Below are 24,550 nucleotides of genomic sequence, written 5' to 3' on the forward strand. Positions count from 1 at the left end.
CCTGGTTAATGGGAGCCATCAAGATTCCAAACTACCATGAATGGCCCACACTTTGCATAATTACAATAGGACCTCGGAGTTCTATTTCATATTTCTAGTTTCAGATACAAAAACGATACATTCATACAAATGGGATGACCACACTCAGTAGATTATAAGCTTTGTAATGACACCTTACAAGAGACCTTTTGCATAAGGCATATTCCAGTTATATTTATAAGTGTGGGTAAAATGTATTTTTATGAAAATACGGAATGCAACATCACACACACAATATATATTTATAAAAACAAAAATGGAACTCATTAGTGAAATACTAAGAAAACTAGTATACAAACCTGGATAATGGATGCCCTACACCCTCTGGCTTTGCAGGTGTACAGGGTAGAAGAAGAATATTCAAGTTCCAAAAATAAAATACCTGAAAGACATTCTGAAAGTCAGAATGTATTTTTATATAAAAACAGTATTATTGTCCTTTTCCCCCCCTCATTTTATATCACTATAAAGTTTCAGTCTAAACACTGAAAAAGCAAAGCCAGCTCCAGCTCAGAGACCTCACATTTGAAATGTTAAGGCTAAATTCATTGTGCACTCCACAAAGGTTCACAGCTCTGCTCTTTAACTCGCAGAAAGGGACTAAAAAACACATACTCAAAAAAAAAAAAAAATGCTGCACTTTGATTCACAAAGCAAGTCAAATAGTTACGCAATAGTTGTATGAGAGCTCCTAGTGTTATCCTGGTGTAGTGGGGTGGTTACCCACTCCTGTCCTGTGGGGCTTAAAAGCCAGCCCTGCAAGAGAGCCAGGGCTGAGGGCAAGAAAAGCTAGGCTGATTGGGGAAATGGCCGCAGCTGGGCCTATAAAGGGGCTGCTAGGCTGAAGCTTAGCTAGTCTCTCTCTGAATGCAGAGAGGGATGGGTCTGGCTTGGCTTTACTCCTGACACCATGTCATATTCTTCTGTTCTACACCATTCAGCCTCTAGGTGGTAATGTGTGTAAAATATCAAAATTAAAAATGAACATGGCAGAGCATGAAAGGATCTTATGATGAACACACCTGGTGTATATAAGCAAGCTCTGTGACCAGTCCCTATCTGGTACAGAAGAATATGACATGGTGTCAGGAGTAAACTAAGAACAGAAACAGAAAGAAAACAGCAACAAAGGTTACAGACCAGGAGGAACAAAGCGAAAAAGGTCACAGGATCTCAACCTGCCACTCTTCAATGCTCCAGAGAACTTCAGCTTTGACAGACCTTCACAATGGACAGCCTGGAAGCAGTATTTTACAAGATTTTGGATTGCAGACAAACTACATAAAAACTGGAGATATACAGGTATCTTTAATTTATGCTATGGGAAAGCAAGCAGAGCATATCTTTAAATCCTTTCACTTTACTAAAGACAGTCATAAAGATGATTATGAAAGGGTTGTTGCTATGTTTGATGCATATTTTATACCCCAGAGAAATGTTTTATGAACGAGCATGTTTTTACCAGAGAATTCAAGAATGAGGGGGAAACGTTGAATGTTTTATAAGAGATTTGCATACATTGCCTGAAAACTGATTTTGGGAATGCAAAAAACATGAAAATATCAGGTTTCAGAGTAGCAGCCATGTTAGTCTGTATTCGCAAAAAGAAAATGAGTACTTGTGGCACCTTAGAGACTAACCAATTTATTTGAGCATAAGCTTTCGTGAGCTACAGCTCACTTCATCGGATGCATCCAATGAAGTGAGCTGTAGCTCACAAAAGCTCATGCTCAAATAAATTGGTTAGTCTCTAAGGTGCCACAAGTACTCATTTTCTTTTTATGAAAATATCAGAGGCTGGTTACTGGGTTAACAGATAACAACCTTTCACAGAAGCTACAACTGAAGAGATTTAACCCTAGCCACAACTATTCCAGCAACAGTGTCTGAGCTGGTGCAAACTACAGAAACTTGACAAACCAGAAACTAGCTTAGAAAATGCAAACAGATACTGAGTGTTAAGTCATTATCATAAACCCCAGAAACAGGGACAAAGAACTCCCAGGGTAAGAGGGACAAATTCCAGCCTACGTGCACAGGGTGTGGAAAAAGTCAAATACCCAGAGACTATGCATGTCCAGCCAGTGTAATACATGCATGAAATAGGGATATTTGGCTTCTATTTGCCATACCAAATCAGTCAGGGAGTTGATATATTACAGACAAGAGCTATGTTTCTGGGATCTATCACTTGTGATGACATAGAGCCTTTCTGTAGAGTAAAGCTGAATATTCATGGAAAGACTACTGACTTTAAAATTGACTCAGGAGCTGATGTCAGAAAGGACTTACAATCACCTTTAACTCCTCCCAGAGCTGAAGTCACCTGAAACAGCTCTGACTAGTCCTGAAGGTATTCTAAACTGTATTGGCCAGTTCACCACAGAAACAACTTGAAGACAAAAGCTATGTATTCAGAGCATATGTGATCAAAAGACCACAGACCAACAACCTTCTCAGAGTGCAGAGTGGCAGCCATGATGGGCCTAGTGAGGAAGCTGGAAGAACTCAATGGAATATTTGGAGATATTGGATTTCTGAAAAGGGTTGCAGTACAAATAACTGTAAGACAATGCTGAACCATATAGTGTAGACACACGTCACAGGATCCCTAACCCATTACTTCATAAAGTGCAAACTGAGTTAAAGAGAATACAGAATATTGGCATAATTGAGAAAATCTGAGCCAACAATATATCCCCAATCATAGGAGCTATAAAGAAAAATGGAAAAATATGCATCTGTGTGGATCTTAAAAGATTTAATGAAGAAGTTGAGAGAGATCCTCCCAACACTGGAGGACTTCCTCCCCAAAGTGAAAGGAGCTACAGTACACTCCAAGTTGGATGCCTCAAGGAGATTTGGTCAAATTCCTTTAGCAAAGAAAGTGCTAAAGTGACTAAATTTATCACACCCTCTGGAAGATTTTGCTTTCAAGATTACCTTTTAGGATTATCTGCACACCTGAAACTTTTCAAAGAAAGATGGCAGAACTGTTTATGAACACAAATGTAGTTTTTATGGACGATACTCTGATTTTTGCATCTGCTATGGAAGAATACCTCAAAACCCTCAGCAAAGTCTTAAGTCTAATCAATCAGTCTGAATTAAAGCTAAACATGGAAAATTGCATTTTCTGCCTACTCCAAATGAGTTTTTTGGGACAGACCATGGAATCAGTCCTAGCCCTGAAAAAGTAAAAAAATTAAAGAATTGAATGCACAGACATACCAAAACTGAGATGTGTACTGGGAATGGTAAATTACCTTGGTCAATACTTACAAGACTTTTCTACAGTTACAAACCCACTGAAAGAACTGTTTGAAGTCCAACACATCTTAACTAGGAGGACCAAATTAAGAAATTCTCTCAACAGCTCCAGTTCTCAAGTACTATGAATGAACAAACTCAAAAGGTCAGCGTGGATGCAAGCAGCTATGGTATAGGTGGCTTATTATTGCAACAACAGATCTCATTTAGTTAGAGAACTGCCAGGTCTAGTACCTGGTGACCACGTTCATGTCAAATAGGATGGAGAAAAAGAACTGAAATCCAGCTGCCATAAAGAAAAAATTCAGTGCCCAGATAAGTGATCAAGACAGACAATGGAAAGTTCAACTAACAACATCTACAGTTCCTCAGAACGATCAACAGAGCAAACTCTACATTTGGCAGATGCAGAACAAGGTGACGACTCAAGGATTCCAAACCTACCACTGCTAGCAGTTGCAATTAATAGGCAGCCAGATGAACAAGTTGTTATGCATAAGGGTTGAGTAATTAGAAAACCAGTACACCGTAGAGACACTTAAGAGACTGATACATACTGAACTTCAAAGACAGCATAATAATGTAAATAATATGAAAGTAGAACTTAAAGGGGAAGATGTATTGGAATGCTAACCTGTATCACACTGTTCAGCCACTAGTTGGCACTGTATGTAAGAGCTTATTTAATATGATCCTCAGCCATACATGGCAAAGCATTAAAGGATCTCATCACAAGCATATCAAATGTATAAGCAAGTTCTGTGACTACTCCATATCTGGTACAGAAGAATGACACCAATAGTAAGGGAAACATTAGTATATGGGGGGGGGTGAGCTGCAAACCAAAGAGTTAACAGAAAGGAACATATGTTGCTTTTCAGAAATAGAATACACATTAAATCGTTCTAAATTATGTTGTAGAATCCCAAGGGATGGGAAAGAAAAGTGCAGAAGGTTAACTTGGAGCAGGACCTGCTAGTTTAGTGGGACTTTTGACTGTCTAAAGAGGTTTGTTTCTAGAGATGTGTGGTGTTTAGATGTTGCTTGTAATTATTAGAATTGGGAGCACTGGCTGTTGGGAGTCTGAAAGGACAAGAAGGAGTGGGGGAGGAGTTGAGAGGCTGGGAGAAAGCTACAGAGGGTGCAGCAGCAGCTTGGTAAAGAGGTTTCCACTTTGAAAATAAAGTACTGTTGAAGCTTGTTAGTACCTTGCCTGGTTGATACAACATGATGTTTATGGTAGACAAGAAAATAGAAGAAAATTTATAACAGGTACAGTACAGAGGGAACAGTGATTTACTTTCCATCCTGAATGATGGCAGAAAGGTTGCCAGGTTCAGAGAATGAAACCTCTCTCCTTTTTCAAACACTTGAAAAGTTAAACTGGGGTGTCACATCTTACAGAAGTACTTACAACTTTGCTAGGCAAAATCCATCTATCCTAAAGTACAATGTCAACATAATGCAAAAAATAAATCTGGAACTAGACCAACAGCCTGCAGAAAACCCGTAAGTAGAATACAGACATAATGAACTGCTTTGATAATGAACTTCTTGCACAGATTGGAATTATGTCTACCCAACAATTAAACTTATTAGCTTTTAATAAACTTTTCAGTGAGAGTTTGTGATTAAAACCACTAGATAAGTAAAACTAACTTTCCTAACCGCTTACCTACTATCCCATTTGAAATCAACAAGGGGCCAGTTAGTCACCCAAATGTAAATGTTTGGGAACCTGCATGAATAATTGGTGGCTATTCATTCTCCCATGTTGCTATATTCTAGAACATAGCAAGTGGTGCAGAAAGAAACATGCAGTTCACATGTGAAACTTCTGTAACTCACCCCTCAATATTGACAATTATATTGCTCATGAAATGCATTGGATTGACAGACCTGGAAAAAAAGGAAATCTCTCCACAGGAACATGCATGACTCAGAGCAGCAGTGCAAGCTTCTCCACATTACCCTATCCATGTGCCTCAGTCTCATAACTAGGGACCTCTTCAAGGGTTGAGAAGTTAATTCAGTTTCCATAATCATAATCCTTTAGTTCTTTACTAGGACTGCAAATGAACATGCTAACTAATGCCATTTTTTTATGCAAACATTGTTCAAGGAACCACTAACCAGTTTCACATAAACCTGTACTTAAATATAATGACTTTTGTTCACTACCAACCTGGGAACTAGACAGAGCTCAAAATAGTGCAATCTCTCATTGCCGAGTAAGGCTGGCTGGGAAAACAAGGATTCTGTCTTGTGACAAATTTTGAGGTTTCAGAATTTGGTTTCATTCTACATCAGAATGAAACCAAGACCTTTCAAAATTGTTCAGAGGAAGAGAGCACACACACCCTGGAACAACCAAGTGAGAGAAGCAGGTTTGAGTCCCTGCTCTACTTGTGTCAAATCCAGGTCTGGACTGTTTCATTCACAACAGTGAATCTGAATGCAGGTTAAGATGAGTTACTTCCAGCCTAACTGCTTCTGGTGTCCTATCAATAGCAGGGAAGATAGCAGGAACTTTGACTCCAGTTCCACTGATTACACTACTTCCCTATTTTACAAAAATCAATATAAACATTAAAAACAAATAATTGATGCCTGGGTCCCCCTTCATGTTGCTTCAGCCAAAGGTTACTAACACATAGCCAAGTTGAAATCAGCTGGTTACATAGGTTTGGAGATAGTTTGGTCTCCTCAACAGGCAACCACACTGGGAGTGGCCTCTTTGTCCCCCTGTCACCAGTCTCCAAGTTTAGCTGTCTCTCTGGGGAATCTCCTCCCTGGTGGTTTTCTGCCTCTCTATTCTGTGAGAAACACTGTAGGCTCTCTCTGGGTCTTATCTCTGCCAGCTCATACGTGTCTCCCTACTACTTCAGGCCACTTGCCCCTATTGCATAGTCACTTCGTATGACCTGGGTGTCACTGCACTCCTCCTAACTCCTTTACTCCACTCCTTCTGGCATCTCTCTAATGGCTGGCTTTTCACAGTAATGCCAGTCTTCATAGCTGGTAGGTCCTTAGCTGACCTGCCATACTCTAGTGCCTGGTTTCTCACTGGTATCTCCATCCTTATGTCTGCAACAGGTCTCCGTTTGGTTCTAGGGGTTTCGTCCCTCATTCCATCAGTGCCTGCACTGGACTGTTTTGGCACCCAGCAATGGTGTATGTGTGCGCCAAAAACACAAGGGGTCTGAACCAGAAGAAACTGCCATGTGTCTGAGCAGTCTCTTAGCTGTTTTCACTTTACCATTACTCTGTGTGTATGCTGGAGAGGTGGGGTGGTGGCCAAACTGCCATTTGGGTGCAAACTCCTTGAATTCTTCTGAGGCAAACTGGGGTCCAGTGTCACTGGATAGGTATGGCATTCCTATTCAAAGTGGGTCTCCACTTTTCCCCCATCAGTGACTGACTTGTTTCATGAAGGGAACAGACCTCCAAAAAAACTGAATAGTAGTGCATTGTACTAAAGTACTGCTTTTTCCTGGAAGTAAATAAGTCTGCTCCCACCTTTCCTCATTGTTGGGTGGGCAGCTCCATGTGGTAACAGTCTCTTTCTGCTGGTTATCACATGATGGGCAGGTGTCGCACTCTTCTATCAAGGAGTAGAGTTGTGTATTAATTCCCAGACAGCTGTCAATACCCAGGGGTGATGTGCATGCATTGTTACCTAAGGATGTCATGCAAAAATATACGCAACAGCTTTCTGTCCTCAAATTATTATTCTATTCTGCACACTCAGCTCATCTTTACTTTGAAAATATGGTTCTGCTCCTACAGGTACTTGGCGTTTGTTTTCTGGACACCCTATTTGTATCACTCTTGAATGCCTGTAGTTGGATGGTCTTTCCTGTAACAACTTTGATTTCCATCAGCTTCACTGTTGAAACTGGGAGATAGGAAATTGAATCCATCAACATAATGCACTGATTCCCTTCCCCTAACTCACTGAAGCTGGGTACATGCGCCCTGTTCAGGGAATCTGTTAACACCAATAGCTGTCCTGGACAATATATGATCTCTGCCTTGTAGCCCTGGAGGCACATCAGCACGCACTGAAGTCTTTGGATCCCTAGGGGTTTGTGTTCTGATGGCACTATTACTGGAGGGCCATAGGTGTACTGATAAAATTGCTCTGCTCCAAATACCACAGCCAAAAGCTCTTATTTGGGCTTACCTCTGGTCAGTCTCTGACAGGGCTCTGCTGGTATAAGCGACCAGCTGCTCCAGCAAAAAAGCCACATCCAATCTTTTCTCTGATGTATCACATTGGAGTGTCAGTGGCTCTCCTGGCAGGACAAGGGCATCCATTATCATTTGCTTCAGCATGTCAAATGCTTGCTGTTGGGAACTTGCCCAGTCCCATTCAACATTCTGCCATGTGAGCGGCTATAGGGGTTCCTCTACTGTAGGCAGGTGTGAACAGAACTTGAACAGAAAACTTATTCCTGTGTGTTCCCATTTCACATCTACTAGAGCTGGTATATCTTTGTCTCTGATTGCCTTGATCTTGCTGGGATCGGCTTCTGGTTCCTCTGTTTGAACAGATGTCCATTGTATGTCCCCATATGCTGTTTGAATCCCATTTTTTCTGGGTTCTCTTATGTTCTCGTCCCTGCAGGAAAACTTGCAATTTTCTGTCATGATCTTGTTCATGTACCTTTGCTCCCTTCACCTACAATGAGGATATGACCCACAATTATTTTCACCCCAGGCACACCTTCCAGTACTTCAGTGAGTCTTCTTGAACACCTCTGGTGCTGGACTTATGCCCACTGGCATTCACAGCCACCAGTAATGACCAAATGGTGTTTCAAAGATTGTCAGCACTCTGGCCTCTTTACCCAAGCTTATGTCCCAAAACTCATTCCTCACATCAGACTATAAAGATTTTGGAAAGTTCTGGCAAGATGTCATCAGTTGTGGACAGTGGATAGTTGCAACTTGGCATTGAAAAGATAAGTGGCCTTGGGTCTGTGCAGATACTTAATTTGCCTGATGGCTTCTTTACCGTTACCATGCTGCTTACACAGGTTGCACTGATCTTTACGTGTGCTGGGATACCCCGCTCTCCATGCCTGTGAGCTTCTTGTGTACTATATTGTGTAGTGCCACTGGAATTTTCCTTCATGGTAACCACACAGGTTCCACTGTGGGTTCCAGTTGCAGATTTCCTTCGAGGCACCCACTGCCTTTGAAAGCATCCCCATATGCTTTTTAAATTGTCTCCATTGTCCATGGGACTCGCCATTCTTCTTTCTATTGCAGCTATAAAATTCTTATGCTGCACCTGATGAGATCATATGGCTGTATTCCCTCCAACAAAGGGTCCATGGTTCTGACCATCCACCATGAGAAACTTCTGTCTGTTTTTTGGGTTAGTTACTATGGGGTCACGTTATCCTACAGATTGCATTATGTTCTCATTTTACATCATTAGATTATGCCTGCTCTTTGTCATGGATGTATTCGAGTCTTTTAACAGGGTACCTTGCCCTGTAAATGAAACTTGGTTCAGTTCTCCTGTTCCAGTCCAGATATTCCCTGGTGTGGTGTAATGAAGAGGGTGGGGCTGCCCTGGGAGTTATCAATGAGTGTTTAAAATCCTGAGAGGGAAGCCTCAGAATCCAGAGTCTGGAATCCTATGAGAGGGCTTAGAGGGAGAGTTGGGAACCCAGAGTTTAGTAAAAGAGTCCTGAGAGTAAAGGAGAAGGGTAGTGCTGGGCTGAGCGCTTCAGGGATGGGATGCTGCTGAAGGAAGGAGTGGCAAAAGTCCCTGGTTGAGCAATGGAGCCATATCAGGCAGGTGAAAGCAGGAGGAGGAAAGCAGTCAGGGAGTCCACTACACACCTCCTCAGGCCAGAGAGGGCTGAAAGCAGCAGAGCAAGATGCCTGTGGGCTCTCTGAGCTGGAGACCTGTAGCCAGAGAGGGCTGAAGGCTGGGGAATGATGGGGTGGGGATTTGTCCATAGGAAACTGGTTAGAGAAACCATATCAGGTAGAGGATGGGATAGATTTGTGTCTGCAAAATCCAGGGCTCTGGGATTTTCAGACAAAGTTCCAGGACTCAGTGCCAGCTGCTGCACTGCGGAAACTCAGGCTATGTCTACACTACACAGCTTTTAGTGACACGGGTCATTGCTACATCAGTGCTGCTAAAAGGTGTGAAGGCTCTCCTGCTGACAGACTTCCACCCCCAATGAGTGGGGGTAGCTTTGTTAGTGCTGTCCACACCGGTGCTCGTTGTTAGCAAAACTTTTGTCTTTCAGGGGTAGGTGTGGTGGGGGAGAAACACCTCTGAAAAGACAAAAAAGTTTTGTTGTTCAATTACCAGTGCAGACAATCTCAGAAGCCACCCCCATGTTTCATTCTCAAAGTGAAGCTGAATGCAATTTAAGTGATGAGGTGGACTGTCATTAAACCCTACCCACATGGCTGAATTGCTTCCAAACTAATTCCCCCAATTCCATGTTCCACTAATGTCCCATCCATAATGGTCCCTTCAGGGAACATGGGCCCTCTGACACCAATTTCACATGAAACAACTAGCTACTGGCTATTCTGGGGTTATCCCACTCCAACCCCTGCTCCCTCTCATCTTGACCAGAAATTCCATCAGGAATCAGAGAAACCTTCTCTCGGAAAGGTTCACAGAAACCAATATATTTCCACTAAAAGTTTTGGTTTTGATGAATCAGCATTTTCTAGTGAAAAAGCATTTAGCAGAAATCCTTTACCTGCTCTAGTGCTTAGTCATCCAATTTCTTCAAATTAAAAATAAACAGATTTTAAAGAGCATCAATATGTAGGATTTAACAGGTGATACTTTGTGCATAGTACATTCAAAGGGCCCTCAAGATATAGAAACACTCATGAACTTAATTCTGAGTTTTAATTCTGCAGTGCAGAACACATTTCCCAATCTCTGAACTGTTTTGAGCGTTAGTCCGAATTGTTGTTCTAGAAACCTTGGCATATAACTAGACTACAGAACTGTGATGAATATGACTAAAAAATATCAGAGGGAGGTAAAATAATTCTCATAAGAAGAAAGAGTGGAATGAATCCACAATAAAAGCATTTCCAGCATCTCTAGGAACTGACAAGCAGCATCAAATGTGACAGGAAAGTCTAATCAGACACATTTTGGGGCCTTTTGAATACTCACAACTAGGACTTATCCGAATACCCAGCCAAAATCTTTGTTCAAAATTCAAACTGAACCTTAATGAAAAAACCAAAAACAAAGAAAAAGGCTAGTTAATTTCTTTCCAGTATTTTATCAAGATACTCTTTTTTCTGTTCAGCAGGACATTGGCTCAGTAGCTTATATTTCTTCCAAATTCTGAGACGGGTGATTTGGACATTCAACATTTAGTTCCACCAAATCCACCGGGCTTCTTTTATCAATTAATATTTTTTTAAAAGATATTTGATTTTTCTGTTTTGTTTCTAGGCTGCTCTCACTGATACTAACAGGAATCCCTACTAGCGTATGCATGTATAGCAAGGCATTTGTGGGAAAAGCATAGTGACCATTAATAAGGCTATACACCACATCTTATTCCTATCCCTCCCTCTCTATGTGCACATACTACACCCTACCTATAGCCGCCTGGGGGGAGCCGGCCAAAAACTGGGATTGACACATCTTGCTCCTCCACTTGACACATTTCATAGCTGGATAGGCAGTTAGGGCTAGTGCCTGTGAAAGAGGAAGGGACAAGCAAGCAAGCAGCAGCTGCACTGCTCTCAGGGGCCGCCCAAAGGGTTGGGGGGATTTTTTGTTTTAAAAAAAGGTATTGCCACAGTGGTTCTGTACTTGCAGCCCTCACTGCTATCGTGACCGTTCTGATTATTTATGACAATTCACACAAAACTCATCAGCAACGCTTTAGCCCAGTATCAGTTTCCCATGTAAATATAATGCTGCCACTTTAAAAAAATTTCTTTGAGCAATGACCACGGCCTTGGGTCAGAGACCTTTAAAAGCCAACATGGAGCTTGAATGGCCACACTTCTCATTGGAATGAGTGAAAAGTGCTTCCCCCTGACAGATTCTGGTTTGCAAGAACTCATGACAGCTGTACTTTTTAAACTAAAAACATTTCTAAAACTTCAAATGCAGCCCCAGACAATCCCTCCCCTCAGGAACTTCAAAATGGTCTCTGCAATAGGATAGATCCCACGGGACACTATATTAACTCTTAAGTTTATTCTGGGAGTCTATCATACCTGACCAATGAAAGCACTATGTATTACATTTAGACACTTTTAAAAAGAGCATTATGTACACAAAAGACTAAACAGACTATAATGTCAATGTTGTAGTTCGCCAAGATTTTTTACTTCAGATCTATGATGATAGAGCACCTGTACTTTATTATGACAGCTGTGATATCTATCCAAAGTTTAGAGCTATATTATTATAAACTTACAGATATAGATTTTCCTCAGAAAGCCTCTTACTATTCATACAGAGTCCCCCGTTACATTCTCATAAGCAAACTAGGGAAATGTGGTCTAAATGAAATTACTATAAGGTGGGAATACAACTGATTGAATGGCCATGCTCAAAAAGTAGTTATCAATGGTGCTCTGTCAAAGTGGGAGGGTATAGCTAGTGGGGTCCCACAGAGGTCTGTTCTAAATCTGCTACTATTGGATATTTTCGTTAAAGACTCAGATAATGGAGTGGAGAGCATGCTTATGAAAACTGTGGGTGACACCAAGCGAGGAGGGGTTGCAAGAACTTTGGAATACATGATTAGAATTCAAAATGACAAATTGGAGAATTGGCCTGAAATAAACAAGATGAAATTCAATAAAGACAAGTAAAGTACTCCACTTAGCAAGAAAAATCAATGCATCACTACAAAATGGGGAATAACTAGGTAGGCAGTTGTACTGCTGAAAAGCATCTCAGGACTAAATTTGTGATCCAGTATAATAGTCAACAATGGGATGCAGTTGCTAAAAAGGCTAATATTCTGGGTTATATTAACAGGAAAATCATATGTAAGACACGGGAGGTAACTGTCCCTTTCTACTCAGCATTGGTGAGATCTCAGCTGGAGTGCTGTGGCCAATTCAGGGCACCACATTTAGGAAAGATATGGATAAGTTGGCGAGAGTCCAGAAGAGAGCAAAATGATAAATTTTAGAACATTTGATCTAAGAGGAAAGGTTTAAAAAAACTGATCATGTTTAGTCTTGAGAAAAGACAACTGAGGAAGGATAATAGTCTTCAAACATGTTAAGGGCAGTTACAAAGAGGACTGTGATCAATTTTTCTCCATGTCCACTGAAGGGAGGACATGAAGTAATTAGCTTAATTTGCAGCAAGGGAGATTCAGATGAGATGTTAGGAAAAACTTAAGCATAAGGGTAGTTAAGTTCTGGAATAGGCTTCCAATTGAGCTCTAGAATCTGCACCATTGGAGGTTTTTAAGAACAGGTGGGACAGACAATTGTCAGGCATGATCTAAGTATAATTGGTCCTGCCTTAGCCAGGGGACTGGACTTGAGCTCTTGAGGTCCCTTCCAACCCTACATTCCTATGATTCTATACATATATGTGAGTACACATGCACACATACATGCAGACACAAATATTAAAAAATATTCTGAGAAACGTTTCCATGAATGCTCATATAGCCAATTCATGACATGCTGATAAAATGTCTACTTAAATTCTAGTTTATATTAAGTATGTGTTTTTTAAAAAATACACACCTGTTTTCAAACACAGTTTTTGAAAGTCACCTTGTTGGCAACCTGCACCTTAAATGGATTTTTTGAATAATTTATAATATTAGAGAATTCTGAAATAGGATTATGACAGACAAGTGTTAGCCCAGGACAAACTTTCATGGCAATTTAATGATGATACTTTGTTATCCAATAGATAACGTCTTTTGCTTCAAGGCACTAGTGGGCATCATTGTACCAAATTCATAGCACGTACTCTGATCATGAACCAAGTCTTTAAAAATACATGTAATCCTCTAAATAATATTTACAATAACCCTCTTAACTGTCTAAGTCCTAAGCAATAAACTGGATCACTTACAGTACATAATGAATAATAAAACTGTAGGCCATTTGATTGTTATAAACTTAAATCAAGTACTGTGTAAGAGAAACCTGTTTATCAGCTTTGCATCTGAATTTCTAGATACTCCTGTCTACCTTTCCTACCTAAAGAGGTTCTTTACCAAGCACAGTAGAAACCGTCACTACTGACCTTTTGAATGCATGTTTTAACCAACAGGCTTTTGGGTTTAATTAATCAGACTACCCAAAAGATTTCAAGAAATCTAAGACTGAGGTAGATTTTTTTTTTAAAAGATGAACCTCAATTAAGTGGGAAAAAAAAGTAGGAAAAGTTTCCAGAGAACCCCAACATTTCTCCAGGACGTATTTAATAAAATGGTTGATTCAATAGAACTGTTTCAGCAGCAATTTCTCAACCTTTTTCATAATATGAATCACCTTTAAACACAAGGTTTACCTTGCAGATCATCTAGCCTTCCCTTTTCTGATTGTATGGTCTCCTTCCTCCTCCCTTATTCACAATCACTCAACATCTCTTTGGCATCACTTATATGGATTCAATGTATTTTAATTTGTTTTTGGAATGTAGCCCTAAGCACTGACTTCAATGGAAGTACATTGATTCACACCAGCTGAAGATCTGGCCCAATGTTAATTATCCTATTCCTGCCACTCCTCATGGTAAACAAACTATTCCCCATAAGCTAGTTTCTAGAATTAGCCTTTTGGGTCTGTAGACAGATGGCCCCAGATCAGGCATCTTTGTTTCATATCTGCCTCTCCCTCCCTAGTGGTCAACTGGCTATTTCCATTCAAGAACATACCATGCCAAAATTGTTTATAAAACAGCTCAAGATCAAAAGTGTCTTAACATAAGAGGAAGTTTGTCATTGGACAAAGACAATTTTAAATAAGCGTGACTCAAAAGGCTTCATAGCCCCAAATATCACTGGGTAGATAAGAATTTGTGGCACAGCAGAAGCTCAGTTTGGAAAATCTCACTATACTAGGTTCAGCCATCTCCATCCTTGACTCTTTGGTTTAAACCTTCAATTCCCATGCTTCCCAAAGTTTGTCTCCCCTCTTATTCCACCCATCTCTCCTTTTCTATTCACCTCTAGTTATTCTGATATCGGTGGGGACAGAACCGCCTCTCCACCACAGCTTGGTAGCTGACTCCTCACCTCTTCTCTGCAGTCTAAAACTCAAATATTAGTTCCCCCCCTTTCCCTTGAAATGTCAATAAGCCCACTGACATTGTCAACACTTTCCAGCTTATTCTACTGTGCTTCCATGAGCCCTCAACACAGAGCCTTTGTTAGTCTGTCTAGTTCTTTACTTCAACATACCCCAAAGCTTCTTTGTCCTTGGTGGACAAAAACATCCTTTAAAATGCTAATGACCTTCCCAAACTGTAAGACTGGGCCCACATTTTCAATAAGCTCTCCTAACAATTTATTTGCATTACACCAGTCTTGCCAAATTAAATCTGACATGTCCTGTATTCACGTGTTCTGTTTCTAGTCCCTGATAGGAGGAGCATAACTTTTAGGTAAACAAGAATTCCAAATTCTTACTAAAAATTCCTAACGCACTTCACATACATTTTCTGCAAGACCTACCTAAAAGTTGTTTCAGGGAACGTTCCTGTTAATAGGCTTTTTTTTAACAAAACATTCAGCAAAATCATTAAAAAAAATATGTATTCCCCAATTATTTTTCCAGTCTCTGTCCAGCTCTAATTGCTACTATTTCAAATGTTATGCCGTTTGAAATGTATAAACAAGACACGAAAGCCCTAAGCTCATTAGGCAACATGCAAGGAAAGAAAAAACATCGTCAAATAACAGTGGTTTATCACAGTAAATAATTATACTTATTACCATTTGTCAAGTCTTCATTGTGAAAGTAAACAAGGTGGTCAGAAACAACACCTTTGGTAACCTTAATTTTGAAAATTCCAAATAAGAGTTTTTAGAGAGACACCACTATAATTTTTCCCTCATCGTTTTACAGCCCCCTCCCCCCTTTTTTTATGCACAGCAGCAAAACGCAAACAGGAAAATGTTACCAACACCTTTTCTGAAGTTTTGTAGCTTGTTATAAAAGAGAGAGGAGTTATTCCACCGTCTGCAGCTCAAAAAAAAATAAGAGAACATTCGAGGTAACTGACTAAAACAAGTCTTGATTATTGTATAGCTAGCACAGATGCCATACCATGAACTGACAGGGCTTCCTTTGCACTTGACAGCTTTCATTGCATCAGGGAAGAGGCTCTCAACAGCCTCAACATCTAGATCAAGATTCTGATCTCACTTACATGGGTAGAAACCTGTAGCAACTCCACTGAAGTTTTTAATGCTGCCAGAATGTGTCCCTCCTCTACAATATTTTATGAATTTAGATTTACATGGGCACAAAGGTCAGTCCACTGAGCGTCTGGGTATCAAAAGGATACAATAGGGAACCCTTATATGTAACAAACACCAACTCTGAGAGAAGAACCAACAGCTCTGAGTTTAAGTTAATAAATCACAGGAACACCCCGCACAGCTAACAGAAAATGACTTTTTTAGTAATCCATACAAAAAATGACTGCTTCACCATCTGGCAAAATGCACACACAAAAACAACACAACCTGGTTCAGTTGCCTTCCTTTCATAAGAGCAGCTGGAAAAGATCAGAATTATATAGCCAAAGCACCTCACACAGAATCATCAAAAAGGATTTGCCTCCTAAATCTGGAATTGGCATAAAATGTTTATCTAAAGACTTACTATATAATGTAATTTAGAGACATTTACAATACTGATACATTTCGGGGGGGGAGGGGGAGAAACTGATTTTAAGTCAACATATTTTTAAGTATTTAAACCTTACTTTTTAATTTAGTGACCTGCTTGCTAATTAATATGGCAAAAATCCACTTTTACTTCCAATTAAACCTGATATTGCTTATGCTTTGCATACATAAATTTCAAAAGACAAAAAGCAGCAGAAAAGGTGAACACAGATTACAGCTGAATGATTGGCACATGAACTACAGGTTATTTTGGCCTTTGAGATAAGCAGTTTGTTTGTATTGGGGGAGGGGTGGGTAATGCCACATAAAGTGTCATTAGCTGATAACCATAAGTCCAAAGCTAAAATCTTATCAGCTGAAACTTGTGTCAAATATTTCATTTTATTTTACAAGTCCCTAGTGCTCAGTTTTCTGAACAACAGCCATTAGTACTAACAGCTTTTGTTCAGATTTAATCTAAATCACCCTTAACTTTTCCTTTCTTCTATTTCCTACCTGAAAAAACAATGGGACCAGCAGATGCTCAGCATTTCTGTCTTTAAATAAATTCTTGCAGTGGGCTATGGGGTAAAAATGAGTCACCCAGGGATCTCTGGGAGCTAGGGGTTAAGTTCCCAGCATGCAGCTTTCTCCATTCCCCAAATGGCATTGATATCCCATCATTTTCTCTGCATTTTTTTAAAATCCCACAAACTCATATGGCACTTTTCGGTGTTCACCATCTCTGACAGAAGCATGGAGCCTGCAGAGCTGTGCACTGTTCTCATGAACACTGCATGATTCTCCTGTATCCGCAGACCCGCAGGAAGAACCACAATAACCAGGGACAGAACAATTTTTTGAGGACATATTGCTAAGGGATATAAAAAAAACAACCACAACAACTACTAAAGGTTGGTGGTGGCATTCACAGTGCACCTGGAGATGATGGAGCGCCAATTCTGGACCTGAGAAACAAGCACTGACTGGTGAGATTGCATAGAAATGCAGGTTTGGGACAAGCAGCAGTAATTTTGGATGCAAAAGGTCAAACCCCTGGATCCGTGTGCCAAGCTCACCCTAGCCCTTCAGTGCAGGGTGAGAGCTGAACCAACAGCTGAGAGGCGAGTGGTGATTGCACTATGGAAGTTTGCAACACTGGATTACTACTGATCCATGGGAAATCATTTTGGAGTTGGAAAATCCAGAGTGGGGGGGAGGGGCTATTAATTATCTCCAGCTAAGCAGGACTGTGACTCAGCAATGTGCAGGACATAGTGGACTGATTTACAGGATGGGGTTCCCCAATTGTGCTGGGCAATAGATGGCATGATATTTGCATTTTGATACCAGTCCAGCTTGCCACAGGCTATATCAACAGAAAGGGTTGCTACTTTTCTATGGGGATGGAGAAAAGGAGTACTTGTGGCACCTTAGAGACTAACATTTATTTGAGCATAAGCTTTCGTGAGATACAGCTCACTTCATGTTATTTTAGTTGCATGAAACAACATTTCAGCCCCTTGGAAGGCTGTTCCAGAACTTCACTCGTCTGATGGTTAGAAACCTTCACCTAATTTCAAGCCTCAGCCTTCTTTTAGTTGGGCTAAAGAAACCAAGCTCTTTTGAGTCTGCTTTCATGAGGTAGGTTTTCCATTCGTCGGAAATGGAAATTTCATTCTAGTAGTCCCTCTCAGCAGCTGTTCAGTTTGAATTTGTCTGTCTTAAAGCTCTGCTTCCAACTAATACATCCCCAGCTTATAGCAAAAACTCTTGTTAGTCCCCAAATGCATGACCTTGCATATTGCACTATTAAATTTCATCCCATTTCTATTACTCCAGTTTAGAAGGCCATCCAGATCTTGTATGATATTCTGATCCTCCTCTGTATTGGCAATACCTCTGAACTTCATGTCATCTGCAAATTTTGTTAGCACATACCATAGGTGCCAACTTTCCCTCTGCCTGGTGGGTGCTCGACCCCCCCAGCCCTGCCCCTACCCCGCCTCTTCCTGCCCCTACACTGCCCTCACCCCATCCTCATCCCCCAAGTGCCCGCCCCTGCCCTGCCTCTTCTCCGCCTCCTCCCCCTCCCTCCCAGAAAGTCCAAAGTGCTGCCAAACAGCTGTTAGGCAGCAGGTGGGAAGCCCTGGGAGGGGGAGGAGATGGCAGCAAGGTGGGGGCAGGGAGAGCTTGGCTGCCGGTGGGGGTGGAGCACCTGCTAATTTTTCCTCCATAGGTGCTCCAGCCCTGGAGCACCCACAGAGTCAGCACCTATGGCACATACTGACTGTGGCACAAAAAGTGAGTAATAAAAAATGTTAAATAAGATTAATCCCAAAACTAATCCCTGAGGAACTCTACTAATAACTTCCCTCCAGTCTGACAGTTCACCTTTCAGTACGACCCATTGTAGTCACTCTTTTAACCAAGACCTTATCCACCTTTCAATTCTCATATTAAACCCTATCTTCTCCAATTTAACTAATAAAATACCTTGCTGAACTGGAGGTAGATTAGATCTACTGAATTTCTTTTGTCTAAAAAAAAAAAAAAAATCAGTTATCTTCTCAAAGAAGAAGGTTGGTCTGACACAATCTACCTTTTGAAAAAACGTGGTATTTTATCCAGTTACCATTCACCTCTATGTTCTTAACTACTTTCTCTTTCAAAAATTGTCCAAGACCTTGCATACAATTGAGGTCAAACCAACAGACCTGTAGTTTCCTGGATCATTTCCCCCCGCACACACCCCCTCTGCTTAAAAATAGAAACTATATTAGCAATTCCCCAGTCATAGAGACCTAGAGGGAGTGCATTTTCTTTTCATTCTATAGCTTCATACTGTTATGAGCTGGGTGAAACCTTGTTATAGGTCAAGATAAAACCTCACTGAGACTGATGGGTGGGAACTCACCCTTCAGCTTACATATCTGCAGGGATAAATCAGTCAGAAGCCCCTACCGAAGACCAAAGGGTTTATGTGAACCTGCCCAGGAACTTGGGGTGAGTAGGTGGAAGACTTGCTAAGTATCATGGGTGGGTGGGGGAGGCAAAACAAACTGAGAACAGACAAGAATAGAGAGCGAGGAAGAGGCAATAAGAAAGAGAAGCAGTAGCCTATGAGCACAATGATACCCTGTAAAAACCTAGAGAGCACGCTTTTGGCTAAAGAGGCTGTAAACTAAATAACTGCTTCTTTTGCTCTTGGTTCCTCCTGCATTTGGAGAAGCAGGATTTTGTACATTCTTTGTAAATAAACAAGGCTGCATCTAAGAAAATACCAGACCCCATTAATTTCATCTACAAACTGGAACGTATCCAGAGCCCCCCAATTTGACTAGCTGCTCAGCTCAGAAAAGGGGGCAACAATATCAGTTCACACCCCCCCACATTAGTTTTCCTTTGAGAAGGGAATGTGCTGTAATTTTCAATCAGGGCAACATACAGATTCCTTTTTGGTGGTAATTTAGCTCCTGAAAATTGTAATGATACAAAATTGCAAATCCCAGTGATCACTACCATACTGTGGCTCAGCAAAAATAGGTGTAAGTTGTATGATGCAAGCCTGTTCAGATCTGTAAAACATACTTCATCTGTATCCTGTCATAAATCATTCTACATTAGAGAAAGCTCATGCTCAAATAAATTGGTTAGTCTCTAAGGTGCCACAAGTACTCCTTTTCTTTTTGCAAATACAGACTAACACGGCTGTTACTCTGAAACTTTTAAATCTGTCACTCAAACATGGTCTTTGTGCCATTTGGTAATGTAGAATTTGCTAATTGCAATTGAAATACTGAGCTTTGAAAAGTAAAATTCTGCAGATAAAAGAAATTATAAAGAGATTAATGGCATCATTTTAGACTCTCTCCTACCTGCGTTTTTGAAGTGTCTCATATTGGCCCTCTCACGTATGAAGGAAGTCAATATCACATTCAGGTCTAGGTAGGTTAAGACCATCACCTTCATGGACTTGTTGGGAGCCATTACATTTTATATGATTAGGACTACATACGCATGAAAGTATCTGGGATTTCTGAAGGTAGTTCTGTATTCTAACAGTGACATCCTGGTTCCACTGAAAACCGTGACAAAACTCCCATTGACTTCAGTGGGGCCAGGATTTCACCCTAAATATCTGCCCACTAAAGTCAGATTTTTTTTCTGTGAATATTTGATGTTTTTAGAAAAGAGAAGCTGTCTTAGAAGTTAATATTCCAAATAGCTGAAAGTAATTTTTGGAATTATTTTGGTTTTAATATCTTAGTTGGATACCTCAATGCAGAGGCATGGCATGTCTAGTTAGATGGGTCAAACTGGGTATCATGCCATGGATTCGTCAACTCAGAAATTATGAACCATGTGGGGTTTTTTTGACACATTATTTAATTATATGATTTAACCTGCATCCTTCCTCTAGCACAAACAGAAAATGTATACAGTATTTTATAGTACCCATCCACTGGATTGAATGTATAACAAAGGTGGGTAAGATATTCAATTTATCTGCATGTTTATTATACAGTATGTCTAGAAGTGTTAAGATATGACTCAATTTCTGCCAAACCATTAATTTCATTTCCAATGGTATGATAGCGCTACAGAGAAAAGTGCTAAACAAAAAAATTAGTAATAATAAAGCTTCTGTAGTAATCTGGAGCCCATTATAAACACTATAGCATTATTAATTATAAAATATTCCTTCGTATTTGAATTCTGAGTCCATAATAGCATAAAAGCAAGCAAAGTGCTTGAAAAAAATATAGTTTGAATGGTTTATTTTTATCAGGGAAACTGAAGTCTCTAGTCAGGATACATACTTCAATTGTCGTTTAAATTCTCTGTCATAGGACAACTTTAAACAACTCAATTTAACTTTTTTTTTTAAACTCCCGAATTTGTATGTAGGTGATTAATTTTAAAATCTGAGAAATTAACATGAAAAGTTACTGTACATGACATTGCATGGTTAGATGAATATCTCTGTTCATCCTGTCTTGTAATTTAAAAATCCATCAGTTTTCAAGTGCTATACAGATTGAAGTAGTTCCAAAACGAAACATTCACTGAACCATTTAATTTGTTATTTTATCTTTCTTCAACCAGGCATTTTCTTTGAATTTATTAAATTGTCTATTACATAACTGCTAGTATGAAAACTGTCTGGATATTCAGATAAATGCAACACTGAAAAGTATTTTTAATAAGCACATCACTGACACACAATGGAAAACCAATAAAAATTTTCTTGCACCTTTTCTTATGGAGAGAAAAAATGAGAGAAAGACCTCACGCTGCATTGAAAATGGGGGGGAAAAAAGCATACAACAGTGAAATGATTTCTGATAAGGTTCTTCATTGTGAACCAATAAAGCTAATACAATTTATATCATGCAGTATTTCATGCTTGAAGAATAACTAATTCCATTGCAAATATAAATGATCATTAAGCCATGAACACCTTTGCCCCATGAGAGATATTAACATCCTTTTCAAAAGCAAAAAAGGATCACACACATACATGAATCTCAAAAGGTGCAAAATATAGCATTTTTCCCCCCATAGGGAATATTTTCACAGCTTGAATTTTTCACTTAAGGCATGTATATTTTGTAATAAGCAATCCCCTATTGCTCCTTCAGTAATTTTATAAAATGCCCCCCCTCCCCCCCCGCAATGTCATAATAATGTATTCTGTATACATGCCATACTAGCTTTATCTTCACTGCACTGAATGAATTACAATTTTAGGTGGCTTCCCCTTCAGGAATCAAGATCCTGGAATGAGCACTTTAGGGGGAAAACTGTTTGTTATTTACAGATACAAACACACTCAAAAACAAGTTGAGTACATTGTGATGAGAAATACAGTTGTAAAAAGTAATTTGCTTAGTTGTCAAGTCAGTATAAAGGTAGATAGATGTGAACATTTTCTATAATGACTTTTCACCTACAGTCACAGACAATATTGTCAGGTGGTTACGTACTTTCTAAACTAGCACTAAACAATCCTAAAAAGACCAAACACCAGCAATACAATGGGGAAGCACTGTGAGCTAGCGAATAGGACACTGGACTGAGAGATAGGAAACCTGGAAATAAAACCCAGGTATACCATTGACCCGCTGTGTGACCTTGCAAGTCATTTTACCTCTGTGATTCTATTTTCACTCAAGTCCTTTTCTTGTCAATTTAGAAGGCAAATTATTCAGGGCAGGAACAGTTTGTGTGTTTATACAGAGCCTAGCACAATGGAGATCTAATCTGGGTTCTGCATTCTAGGCATTACTGTAATCCTGTTACTACTACTCATGGGCTTGATTCCATTTACACTGGTGCAAATCAGAGTAACCCCACTCACGTCAATGGATTAGACAAGTGTGAGATCACAATGAAATCCGATTGCCTTTGTGAAACATCACTACAAAAGAGGAAATAACTCTGAAATAGAGCTGTGGCACAATTACTTCTTTCTGGTATGTATTGTTCCTGATATTCTACAAATTGATATCGGCACATACAGCTGGCCAAAACTTGGAACTTCTGGTTCATGGGAAATTCCACCATTTCAAAAATGTCTTCAACTAAAGATTTTTTCAAAAAATTCATTTTGGAAACACTGACACGTGGCGTTCCAAACCCTGCCTGGGCTTGGGTGAAAGTTCATTGAACCCAAGATCAGGCACGAACCCCAGGAGTCTGACAGGTGTGCCTCCTTCAGTGTCTCTGGCAAGAACCAGTTAAACTGGTCCATGCAATGTTGATCAGATAGAAATCAGAGCCTGTTACAGGTATAGTTTCCTAGAGACATCTTTGCGAAACATTTCAGGTTTGGCATTTTGAATCAGCTCTGCTGGCAAACTAACTTCAGGATAACTAAACTCAAAGAAAATCAGCAACCAGGCAGTGCAAAATATATGACCATTAGTCTCCGTTGCATAATGGGAGACACGATAGAATATTTTGCTGTAGGTGGTCCCTTGTAATGGTGTTGGTACGACCATGTGTTTTTTTCTTGTAAAGAAACCTGCAATGCCAGCAATTAAGCACAAATAAGAGTATTTTCTACATTAATGGCAGAGCAAAAGCCCCGTTGCTATACTGGTACTGTAGAGGAGGAAGGAAGGAGGGGGACAGATTGCTTCAGCAGGGTGCAATTACTCTGTTGCTTATGGAACATTCTGTTTAGTCAGGACTCAGACTGTATCCCAATGAAATCAGGCCCCTTCTCTGAAAAGATGCAAGAGAAAGATGGAGGAGAAACCAGCAGCAGGGTGCCCACGACACAGCTGGTCTCCAGGGAAGTATTCCCTTGTAGAAAGTATTGAGTTAGTTGTTTCAGGTTTCCTCTGGATCTAACACAGAAGAAGCTTGTGGTGCTATTTTAATGCTAGGAGATTCTGCATATAATTATGGGAGTTGAGCGTGTATAGCTGCTCCATCACTTCATGAAGGGGCAGGAACCTGCCACCTCATTCAGATACTGTTCTAGGCTTGCTCTGTTTCTTCATTTTGCCTTTTCTTTTGATTTTTCAGGTTAGTTGTGGAGTGTGCGCCACTATTTCCATTTCAGAATGGAGAAGCCAAGCAGCTCATCCGCCATCAGCCCTTGGGCAGAAGCAGCGTCGTGAACACATGAAGCTCCTTTTTGCTCTCATCTTGGAAAAAAAAAAAAAAAAGACTGCCACGGTCACAGTGAATGGGCAGTCAGTGGAAACTAGAGCAATCATTTGGTGGCACAATTGACTCCTTTTGCCGCTTTTTTTTTTTTTTTGGCATGGTAATAGTGGAGTAACGGCAATGCTTAAGTACACATATATGTAAGTCTATTTTTATGGTTCCATGTTACTATACGTAGTAACTAAGGACACAATCCTGTGTGCCTTTATTGTCATCAATGACAGATCAGTCTTACAACTACAATACATCTCCCTATGAAGAAACCAATCATCCTCCATTTCTTACACACTGACGTCCTTTGAAGTTTTACCTGTGATTGAGTTGCCAGTCCATTCTCCAATGCATTTACAGGCAAAATTTTCATGGAAGTCAATATATAAGGAACTCAGGACTATTTGGTCCTTCATTGTGAAGCATAAACTCAACATCAGAGCAATGTTTTGAAGACATGTTGCATTTGTCTAAAACAGAGCTAACTGATGCATATATACACTTCCTAAATTAGGCCCAGTTCCTGCTCTCACAGAATTTAATCAAACCTTATTAACTTTCATTGTATACAAAGTTTCAAAAATTCTTAAGAACATGTCAGAATTTAATCTTTAGATGAGCAATGGGAAAAATACCTATTTCCCCCAAACACAGATCACATTTAGTGACATTTCCAGATACTACAAGGAGTCGGGTGGCACTTTAAAGACTAACAGATT

General features: G+C 40.1%; 1 long non-coding RNA gene across 1 annotated transcript; it reads left to right on the plus strand.

Moving 5' to 3' along the window:
- Positions 1-782: 782 nt before the first annotated feature.
- On the plus strand, positions 783-23,953 carry LOC311521848. The gene is made up of 3 exons (XR_014711981.1): positions 783-1,341; positions 22,443-22,636; positions 23,697-23,953. It is a non-coding gene; the product is annotated as an uncharacterized lncRNA (long non-coding RNA).
- Positions 23,954-24,550: the final 597 nt, after the last annotated feature.

This window comes from Lepidochelys olivacea (assembly GCF_965140295.1).
Source record: "Lepidochelys olivacea isolate rLepOli2 genome assembly, chromosome: 6".
NCBI classification, from domain to species: Eukaryota; Metazoa; Chordata; order Testudines; family Cheloniidae; genus Lepidochelys; species Lepidochelys olivacea.